We start from the raw sequence: 10,144 nt of genomic DNA on the forward strand, positions 1-10,144 counted from the left end.
TCCTGCCCCCTTGGGGCATTGTAGTGTCCCCTATACCCCCTGGTTTATACTGGTTATGTTTCCAGTACTGTTCTCTCATTAAAAGGTATATGGTTAAGTCCCCATTGGTGGTCTGGCTGTGCTCTATAGGGGGAGGAGAGTCCCTACACCTCCCGCAGCGCTTGTGCACCTACTTTGATCCCTTCAATTGGAGAGGGAGTACCTCTTGGGAGTACTGCCCAGGTTACACAATTAAGGGGGGAATGATTGAAAGAGCATCTTCAGTGATGGGTTATCCGCTTGGAGTAGCCCCTCTAGGGCAACCATGGAGCTAAATGGCTTTGGCACTAGCATGGAAGCATCAATATTTGCAATGGGAGATTACAACATGCTGCATGTCAAGCAGAGGATGTCCTCATGCTTTCCCCACCCTGCCACAGGCTACATCTCTTTCACCTGTGCTACCCCATTTTGCCCAGAAAAGGGACTTTATTGCCCCCTCAACAGAGGTTCCTTGAAATGCCCCCCAGGGAAGGGTCCATGATGCACAGCAGGAAAAGGAAGTAATGCCTTGAGTGTGACCAACTCCTGCACCCGACAGTTAGCAACAGCTCCTGCATTACAGTGGATCCTCTGGAAAGGGAAGGAGATGAGAAATCAGAGAGATATGCCCTGGAAAGGGTTCTGGGCCCTGCTTTTTCCCCACCTCACAGCTCTGGAGAGCAGAGACCAACCGCAAGGATACCATATTCTGTTCTGGGTTTTATTAGCAGAGGCTGCATTATAGTGAATGCAATGAAGGGGAGGGGGAGCTGCAGGCACCCAGCGGTGGAGAGGGGTTATGTGGTGGTGACGAAGAATGAAGTCAGGATGGAGAGCTGGGAATACATCCCCCGCCATAAATGTCCTCCTTGCTGCTCCACAAGAACCTCACATACAGGAATGTAACAGGGAACCATGGCCCTGTTACCAGAAGACAGGTTGGCCCCTTTAAGATCAGGAATTTCTGGGCACAGTGCACTAGTAAGGTAGGGGTTAAAAGTTGAGCCAGGCCAGCTGGTCAGGTGACCGGAAGGGGGCAGGCCAGGACTATAAAAACCCTGGGCTGGGTAGCAGTGGGGGCCTGGCAGCCAAGGGAGAAGGAGTGTGTGAGAGCTTTATGGGGGAGGCTGGGTGAGCAGTCCAAAGGCTGAAGGAGCTACTGAGGAACCTGGAGAATCAGCTGCAACCCCAGAGGAAAGATGGTAGCTGGTGGTGGGAAGCAGAAGCACGACCCCTGAGTAAACGTAAATTGGCATGCTGCCTTATTTGATCATATTTTTTTGGTGGCAGTTATAGCTTGTGGACATACTGCTTATGGTTTTTATTTATTTATTTTTGAAGAACACTGCTGGTTTGGGTGAGGCTAGTGGGGAGGGAGGAGGCCTCACTGGGACCCCACTACACTGTGGGGGCCAGTGTGGCCACTGTGGGGACCTGTGTGGGTGCAGGATCTGGAGTCTACTGACCCTAGTTCCAGAGACGGTGCAGTATCTGGGGTATATAGGCCCTGGCACCAGTGTGGGTGCAGGATTTTGGGGGGGTACAGACCCTGGCACCAGAGGGCACAATCCTAAAAGGGGTGGTCTAGTGCTCCTAAGGTACAGTTTTGGTGGGGGGTTTTGTGAACTGGGATGGTGTGGGTTCAGGGTTGTTCCCCAGCCTTGAACTTGCAGTTACCCCTGGCTGTGGGGCCAGGGGCCAGGTCTCCGGGCCAAGCTCCAGAGTGGAGCAGAAGTGAGGGCCACGAGCCTCAAGACAAGGAAAAGGGCTAGAGCCTCAGAGTTGAACCCTGTTTGGTGGGGAAAGACAGGGAAGACTAGCTAGAGAAAGGCAAGGGGTCAAGGCCTGTGGAGGTGGAAGACCCCATGTCACAGGCAGGGTCCTACAGGAGGGCCGTGGTCTCCTCAAGGCCCCTTCCCGTGCCAAGTTGGCCCAAGGGCACCCTCAGTTTCTTGCCTGCCACATCTTTGATGTTGAAATATGTTAGGGAGGCTGCTTTTTCTGCCCTCTTGGGCACGTCTTGCTGTAGTCTCTGCCCTGTGGACTCCCAGACCCCTTGTGGGTCCCACTCTACAAATGGGTGCTTCTGGGGCACCCTAGCCTTAGGGCTATGTGCGGCTCCAACCACCCCTTTCACCACGCCTCAAGCCTCGCAGCTGGAATGGACACTATTCTGTCCAGGTCTACAATCTCTTTTGGCACTTGGGCCCTCCGTGGCCCTGTCTCTCTCCGCACCCTCTCTCTGGCCTTCTCCACAATGCTGCCCCTCTTCAGTTTTGCTGCCCTCCTCTGGGGCCTTCTCTATAGTGCCGCCCTCTCACAGGGCCTTCACTATTGCACCGCCCCCTCTCTCCGGGGCTCCCCTGTAAAGCCGCCCCCTCTCTCCGGGGCTCGCCATGTCCGCACTAGGGCTTCTCAACTGCCCCTCTCTGGGGCTGGGGTCTATGCACCCTGTACGCAGCACCCCTACTGGCACTGGGGTCCCCAGGCTGCTGTGGGTCCCCTATGAGGCCTCCTCCAACCCCTAACAGCCTCACCCAAACCACCAGTCATAAACAGCAACACAAAATACAAGCCAATCGGCTATAACTTAAACAGAAGCTGCCTGGCCATAACAATGCTTAAGCCTACCAGGAAATACTCCATCCCTTCTATGAGTGAGCTCCTTCCTCTTTGGCAGCTGGCAGGGAATTGCTAGCCTAGCCTCAGCCCCTGGGCTTTATAAGGGCCAAGCCCTGCCCCTTCCGGTCAGCTGACCTTCCCTGGTTGCCCTGGCAAACCACAGCTGGGTTCCTTATTCACTCACTGCTAGGGTCCCTTCCCTAGCAGTTTCTCCTCCTTAGGAGCAGGGCACCTCAGTGCTCTGTGACACCCCAATATACAAAATATAATAGGCAGTCTCCCGCTTACAAGAACATCAGTATAACAATTTTCCATCAAGACATGGCAGGTGAGTAGAGAGTGGGACACAAAAAACTTTAAAGGGGATTCCAGGGGTGCCCCACATAGGGCACCGATAACAGAGAAGATGGCACTGGGTAAGGCAACCTGTTACAAGGAACCTTAGGACTAGGAGGGAGGATGAAGCCAAGGCCAGTCTTTGGGTGTCATCTGGAGCCAGCTGTCTTGGGAAGGGCACCCTATTGTGAAGGCACTTCTCCCCCTGGGAGCACTAGCTGTTTTTACAGAATGATCGGGAAGTCACAGGCTCCAAGGCTGACACAAAGATCATCTCCTCGCAGGTTCCCCCAGCATCTGTGCTGGCATCTGCTTGAGGTGTTTCCTCTGAGCCCCTCCTCACCTGGCAAAACTTGGGGGCCAGCCTCTGAGTCATTAGGGTTCTGCAGTGCCCTACAAGGGCCGAAGGCTGGGTGACCTCTTTCTGCACTCCACCAGCATGAGGCTGCTTGCCTGAATGCAGCCACCAGAGGGTACTGAGCAGGTAGACGCGCACAAGCCCTTCCTGCACTGCTGGCAGAATTATGGTTGCTCCTGGCTGTGGATGTGCTGGTGCTGGGCTAGGTTGGAAGAGTACCTGAAGCTCTTCTTGCACACACAGCACTGATGTGGCTTTTCTTCTGTGTGACTTTGGTGGTGGTGGACCAAGATGGATGAGATGGGGAACCTTTTCCCACACTCAGAGCACTGATGTGGCTTCTCCCTCAGGTGGAAATGCTGGTGCTGGGCCAAGTGGGAATGGTAGGCAAAGCTCTTCCCACACACCGAGCACAGATGTGCCTCTCTCCTGCAAGGACACTGATGCTGGACCAGCTGACTGGATCAGATGAAGCTCTTCTCACATACACAGCACTGATACGGCTTCTCCTGTGTGGACATGCTGGTGCTGGGCCAAGCAGGAAGGGTAGGTAAAGCTCTTCCCACACGGAGTACTGATGTGGCTTCTCCCCTGTGTGCATATGCCTGTGCCTGACCAGGTTGGAGCTGCCTGAAGCTCTTTCCACACTTAGTGCAGTGTTATCACTGCTGCCCACTCTGCACACACTGGTGCTGGGACAGGTCCTGCTGGCTGGCAAAGCTCTAATTGCACTTGGTGCAGTGGTGTGTCTTCCTCCCCAAGTGGATGGGCCGGTGCTGAGCCATCGAGGAGAAATGGCAGAAGGTCTTACCACACAGAAGTGTCAATACTGCTGTATTCCTTCTCTGAACAGGTTGATGCTTGACCAGGCCCAAGCTGCACCCAAAACTCTTCCCACACTTGCTGAAGCAGCAAGGGGGTTCTCTAGAATGAACCTTGTGATGAGCAGTCGGGGTTGAGAGGCAGAAGCTCTTCACACATTCAGTGCATACGTGGGGCTTTTTTTCCAGCCTGTGTTATCTTGTGCAAAGCCAGGAGTGAGGAGCAGGACTTTTTTTTTTGCGCTCAGGGCAAGGCTGGGCTCTCTCCTGGGGCTTGGCAGCAAACTCCTGCTTCCTTGTGAAGCCCTCCTCACTGCCTTGATTTGGATGCCAGTCTCTCCACTTGAACTTTGCCTTGTGGGTATTCAGGTCTCTCAACTCCACAAATTCTTCCTTGCACCCAGGGCTCTTTCTGGCTTCTGGCCCTTTTCCATGCTCGTGCCCAACTGGAGATGTTACCAGGTCCACTGCTACATTCTCCTTCTGGGGCTTCCCCTCACTCTGGTGCTGTTAGTCCCTCTCGGATCTCAGGGAGTCCATCTCACCCAAACTCACAGGGGAAGTCTGTGGTGGTTCCAGGTCAGCAGGCATGGGGAGCCCAGGCTTGCATTAGCCTGCCTGCTTCTGTAATTCACACAAGGGCTGTTTTTTGTTTGTTTGTTTGTTTGTTTGTTTGTTTGTTTGTTTTGGTAGAAAAAGTCAACAGGTTTCACCCCTCATCCTTCGAAGAAATGTTCTGGGAGGGAAGGACTTAGCATGGTGGCGCTCTCACTCAGGAAGGAAGCAGGGCTGTGCTTCCTGCCTGCTTCCAGGGAAAGGTCTGGGGCAGGGAATGAGCCCATGAAGGTGTCTTCTACAGATGAGTCCCAGGTGGTCTCCACGTCACTGGAGTGTGCAATGGGATAAAGGCCTTGGCATTACCTGCACATGGGCTCTGTGCTGAGTCTCAGGCCCTGTGACACTCAGGGCACCAGAGATGAAACTGAAAGGAGGAGAGTCTGCTGCACCCAGAAAGGGAGAGAGTCTGAACTCCCCCCCCCCCCCCCCCCCCCCCCCCCCCCCCGCAACATAAAAGCTTGGGAATCCCATCCACAGCATGGAGCCATTTCATGTGGCCTGAGACCAGGATTCACCACGTCTGGCATTCCCAGTCAACCTGACCAGGGACAGCCCCAGCCTCTCTTACCCAGTAATAATGGCTACACAGAACTGCCTACCACTCTGATTTCCACTGGAGAACTGCAAATCCAATCATGCCCTGGGAGAGGGATGTATAGGTATGGCTACCTTGGCTGGGCAACCAACTCTTAAATTGATGAATGAGGATGGAAACCAAAGCTCATGGTATCCCAGTGAAATCAGATCTGTGCTTAAAGATCAAGATGGCAAACTCACTTGTCCCCTAACAGCTCTATGAAGTGGGAGCAGAAAGGGGCAGTTGCTTGTCTTCACAGCTTTGCATTTATGGGAGTGAGAACAACATCTGCCTGCACATCACAGCATGAGCTATTTGAAGTCAGCACCCTGCAATGGCAGCAGAGGGCAACTGTAGTTTCCAGCTTCCTGTCACTCTGGGCATGAAGCACTTCTGAGAGGGGAGCCAGAAGGATGGGGTAGCCACAACTCACATGCAGGCAGGTCCTCCCACTTTGAGATTTCCCCACAGTCCTTCTTAGCATACACCCAGAGCTGTACCTGTCCTTGCTGGAGGTGGCAGATTAAGTCAGGGGTGGGACCTCAATATCCTGTTTGGGGCAGGGGTTAAAGAGGGTTTGTGATTAGACGCTGCATGCAGAATAACCAACCGGAATGCAATCAACTCATGGATTCTCCTAGGGCCTTAAAGGAGAAAGCAAGGTGGACATTTAGGGTGAAAGGGAAGACACTGCAAGGAGAAGCTTTCAGTAGATGATGATCCATGTCACCCAGGTAGTGGAGGGATGGTCCTACAAAGCAAAGCACCAACCACTCAGAGGTATAAAAAGGTATGAAACTAACAGTCCCCAGGGACAGGAGTGGAGATGCAGTGATCTGTAACGTACTATAAGGGAGAAAGATAAAGCTTTTACCATTTTCTAGGTACAAAATTGAGAGATGCTGGACACACTTCTGGACAGATAACACTTATCAGTGTAAATCTGAGCAAAGGAGTGGCAATAAGTTTCTTCTCACTGAAGGTTTAATGTCAGGGCTCAGGGCAGTGAAAAGAATTCAGGATGATGGCTGACGATGAAACCTTTTTCTGGGAAAGAAGGTAATTCATCACAAGAGCACAGGAAAGAATGATTTTATTATAACTGTAGTCACAAGTCGAGCAACATTCTATCCAAGGGACCTTCATCCCAGCAGGGGAGATGAGTGCCCAGGTTGGCAAATACTGCAGGGTTTAAAACAAAGTTCCTGGAAGTCAGGAATATGGACAAAAGAAGATAGAACATGGCACATTTCACAGCATGTGAACACCCAGAGTGTAGAAATGGTCTATGTGGTCTTTGTTGAGCTAGAAAAACCATTGGGCCCCTTCCCTAAGAAAATCCTTTGGGGGAAATGGAGGGAAAAGAAAGCACCAGAAAAACAAACTGACTTAGTAAAAGGAAAGTCCCTGGATGAGAAACTCTCTGGAAAGGAAAACAGGTTTTCCCTTGGCTCTTCAGATAAAAAGAAGTGGGCTATCACAGTGATGGGAATCTCATATGAAGAGGGGTTGTAGAAGGAGGACAAGAAAACATCTGAGAATAGCAGAGTGAGCTTGAGAGCACAGGTCTCCAAGTAAATCCAGCAAAGTCAGAGTCCATGTCTATGGAGATGAAGATGTTTTGAAAGATGTAGACAGAAGCTTCCAGTGACTCCTAGTGAAAAGTACTCGGGTTCCAGCAGGTACATGTACGTCACAGCAGAAGAAGCCAAGGAAATGCACAATCTATGTGTGGGAGCACCAGAGGCTGATAAGACTTCCATCACCTTCTGCTGGGGCATCAATGAATTGGAGATGATATGAAAATACTGGGAAGGCAAAGGAAGATCGTGTTGCTAAGAAATGGCTGAATAGGGAAGCATCAGGAGTCAAAGCATGGGGAAGACTTGGGTGAAGGCAGTTAAATGAAATGAAGGAGGATATATTAATGTGAAACATGAGAGGCCTCATAAATGACACAGCAGTGGGGAGGATGTGGATTTCAACCCCTGGCCTTGAGGATGAGATTTGAAAAACAGGGAGAAGACAATAAGCTTTAGAGCTCATGTGGCTCCAGAGAGAAACAAGGAGCAGAACTTTACCCAGGGAAATAAGAGCTTGGTAATTCCTCAGCTTCTAGTCCTGATAAAGCTCCTTGCCTTCATCATCCAGCAGCTCCCACTCCTCCAGCATGAAACCTCTGGGAGTTGCAAGCACAAGCATTGCACCATCAGTGTCTCCTGGGCCAGCTGCTTTCAGCCCCAACAGTCCTGTCTGCAATCATTCTGCACTACAGCTATTTCCAAGCTTGGTCGTGACAGGCAGTGGTGCAAAGCTCCCCATCATTCAGCTGATGTGCGATTGGGGATTCAGCCGTGGATGCAGGAGTTCATGTATCTGCCCTGGCCCAGCTTATTCCCTTCTATTTCCTCAGTCTATGGAAGAAGCGCTGGTCCCATGGACTCTGCCCAGGCCTTCCTGTGCCAGTACCTCTGGCCATTGGCCCTTGGCAGTGAGCTCCGGCTAATGACTGCTTGGTGCGTCTGCAGCCTCTGACATCAGAGGCTTGTCACTCTGCAGGTCGCTCCGCTCCACACTCTTCCCTGCACTCCTGGTTCTTCCTGGCTCTGCCCCAGGTGCACCTGGTGCCCTGCTCACCTCCAGGCTCTCCCTCGGCTGCCAAGGCCTGCACCGCCCCTTCTGCACTGAACCCGGCTCAAGGGGCAGGGAGCCCCTCTCTCCCAGGCTCCCTGGGGATGTCCTCTGCAGCACACAGGCCCTTCCTCACCAGGCTGCTGCTCAGCTCTGCTCAGGGTCCTGGCCCCTGCAGGTGGGGAACACAGTGCACAGGTTAGCCCTGGCTCTGCGGGCAGTGGGGAGCCCTGCTACTTTTCTGTCCTGGCTTGGGACTAAGGCAGTCAGAGGCCTCAGCACATGGGAGACAGGGGAGAAAGAAGACTCAAAGCCCCACAGTTCTTGCTAATGGGCCTCCGCAGGCTTGGAGCTGGGGATGAGCCCCGAGTGACTTTGTCGCAGTGCGGGGTAGGATCACAGCACCATGGCAGAGCTGGCAGGGACATCGCTCCCTGGGACACAAGCTCCAGGGACCTTAGTATTGTGTCAGCATCCAGCTTGTAAGGGCAGGGGAGGGAAATGCAAAGTCCATCTTCTCCAGAGCATATGCAGGACTACCAGGGCACGGGGAGGAAAGGAACAGCTGATCTGGTGTAGCAGACCTCATCAAATGTCCTGGCAGACTTCTCCACTGATGGAAGGTGCCTGCTGCTACTAGGAAGGGTAGAGCCACTGCTCCATCCCAGCCCTGGGGGAAGGGCCTGGTCTAGGGCACCAGCCTAAGGCACCTTTATCAACTGATGATTCCCAAGTCTCGGTTTTGGGGCAGTTGGCAGTAGGACAGAGGCTTGGCATGAGCTGGACCTGAACCAGGCGGATATCCCTGGGGAATCTCATTTCCCGACATGCACCCCAGCCCCTTTGTGGGCACATGTGGCATGAGAAAGGGGGCAGGGAGCACTGATTGCAGGAACATGAATTAGGTCCTTGACTGTTCTCATGGCAGCATGACAAGCCCCCCCCCCCCCGGGCAAAGCCTCTCTCTTTTGGGTGCTGCACATATGCAGGCAGAAAGACCAGAGCCCAGCCTGGAAGCTGCTACCACAGAGGCAAGAGCTCTGTGCCACCCCAGAGTTACAAATACGGTGGCCCTGTTGCAGCCGGTGCAGATGTTCGAGCCCCTCCCCCTGCACACAGGACAGCCCCTCAGGCACCCAGACCCCTGCTTCCAGTGTGTTTGCATCCAGTCCCATACCTGGCTCCTGCTCAGGCAGGGGCTCCTCTTCGGGGACACGAGGTAGCTTGTCCTGAGCCCCTGGGGTGCCCTTCTATCCTCCCTCCTTCAGAGCCATGTCTGTACCATAGGCCTTTGGCTGCTTCAGCCAGGACTCGGGTCCCTGCAGTGCCCTCCTGGGCTGCACCTTTTGGAGGACATCTCAACCACCTTCACGCTCCTTGTGACCTGGGGACAAGAGCCATGCATCACTGGGAGCTGGGAGAGAACAGCCCCCAGATGTACAGAGATGGGGACAGCAGCATGCAGGGGTACACACTCTGTCCTGGGGCTTCTTGCCCGCTGCCTGCTGCAGCTGACACCCCCGGGGCCAGGCGTGGCACCAGCACAAGCCTCCATACTGCACTGCCCACCCCCAGCCCTGCATTTCCTGGGCCAGGAGTCCCAGGACCTGCTCCCGCACCACCATGCCCAGCTCCAGAACATGCTCCCTGCCAGGCACTGGGGCCCAGCCAGCATTGCGGTGCCAACGTCCCACAGCCCCTTGCCCTGTTGGCAGCGGGAGCTCTAGCGCCAGGTCTCTGGGGCGGGAGGTCATCTGCCGGGGCAGCTGCATGGTCGGGGGCATATTTCCAGTACCAAAAAAAGGGGTGGGGGGCAGAGAGGGAGGGGAGAAATATATGATTATGGGAGGGGGGGCAATTATATGCCCTGCCCCTCACTCCTAAGCGACAGCCCTGCTAGTGCTCCTCACTCTTGACCCACAGCCCTCTTCTCCCCCTAGCCTGGCAGGTGCCCCTCGCTCCCGCCCCGCATCCCCCTGCTGCCCCGCCCCCCCAGCTGGGAACCCTACTGGCGAAGAAACGGTTAAAAGAACGGGCAGTCACTCCCGACTCCCGACGTCACTCCCTTCCTTCCCTTCGCCGATAATGGCGGGCGGGTCCCATTGGCCGCCCGGCCCCGTGCCCGCCCTACACATCCGGCGCTGGGAAGGGAAGGGCGGT

General features: G+C 54.1%; 1 long non-coding RNA gene across 3 annotated transcripts; it reads right to left on the reverse strand.

Annotated features, from left to right (window-relative positions):
- Nucleotides 1-721: 721 nt before the first annotated feature.
- LOC109285012 (uncharacterized) lies at nt 722-10,140 on the reverse strand. Of its 3 annotated transcripts, XR_002092688.2 has the most exons (3): nt 9,994-10,140; nt 9,162-9,368; nt 722-5,140 (listed from the first exon to the last, which is right to left on the reverse strand). It is a non-coding gene; the product is annotated as an uncharacterized LOC109285012 (long non-coding RNA). The 3 variants fall into 3 exon arrangements; XR_009459142.1 differs by lacking the exon at nt 9,994-10,140 and having other exon boundaries at nt 722-5,043; nt 9,162-9,952; XR_002092689.2 differs by lacking the exon at nt 9,994-10,140 and having other exon boundaries at nt 9,162-9,952.
- Between the last annotated feature and the right edge of the window lie 4 nt (nt 10,141-10,144).

The sequence above is a fragment of the Alligator mississippiensis genome, chromosome 1 (genome assembly GCF_030867095.1).
Source record: "Alligator mississippiensis isolate rAllMis1 chromosome 1, rAllMis1, whole genome shotgun sequence".
In the NCBI taxonomy this organism is placed as follows: domain Eukaryota; kingdom Metazoa; phylum Chordata; order Crocodylia; family Alligatoridae; genus Alligator; species Alligator mississippiensis.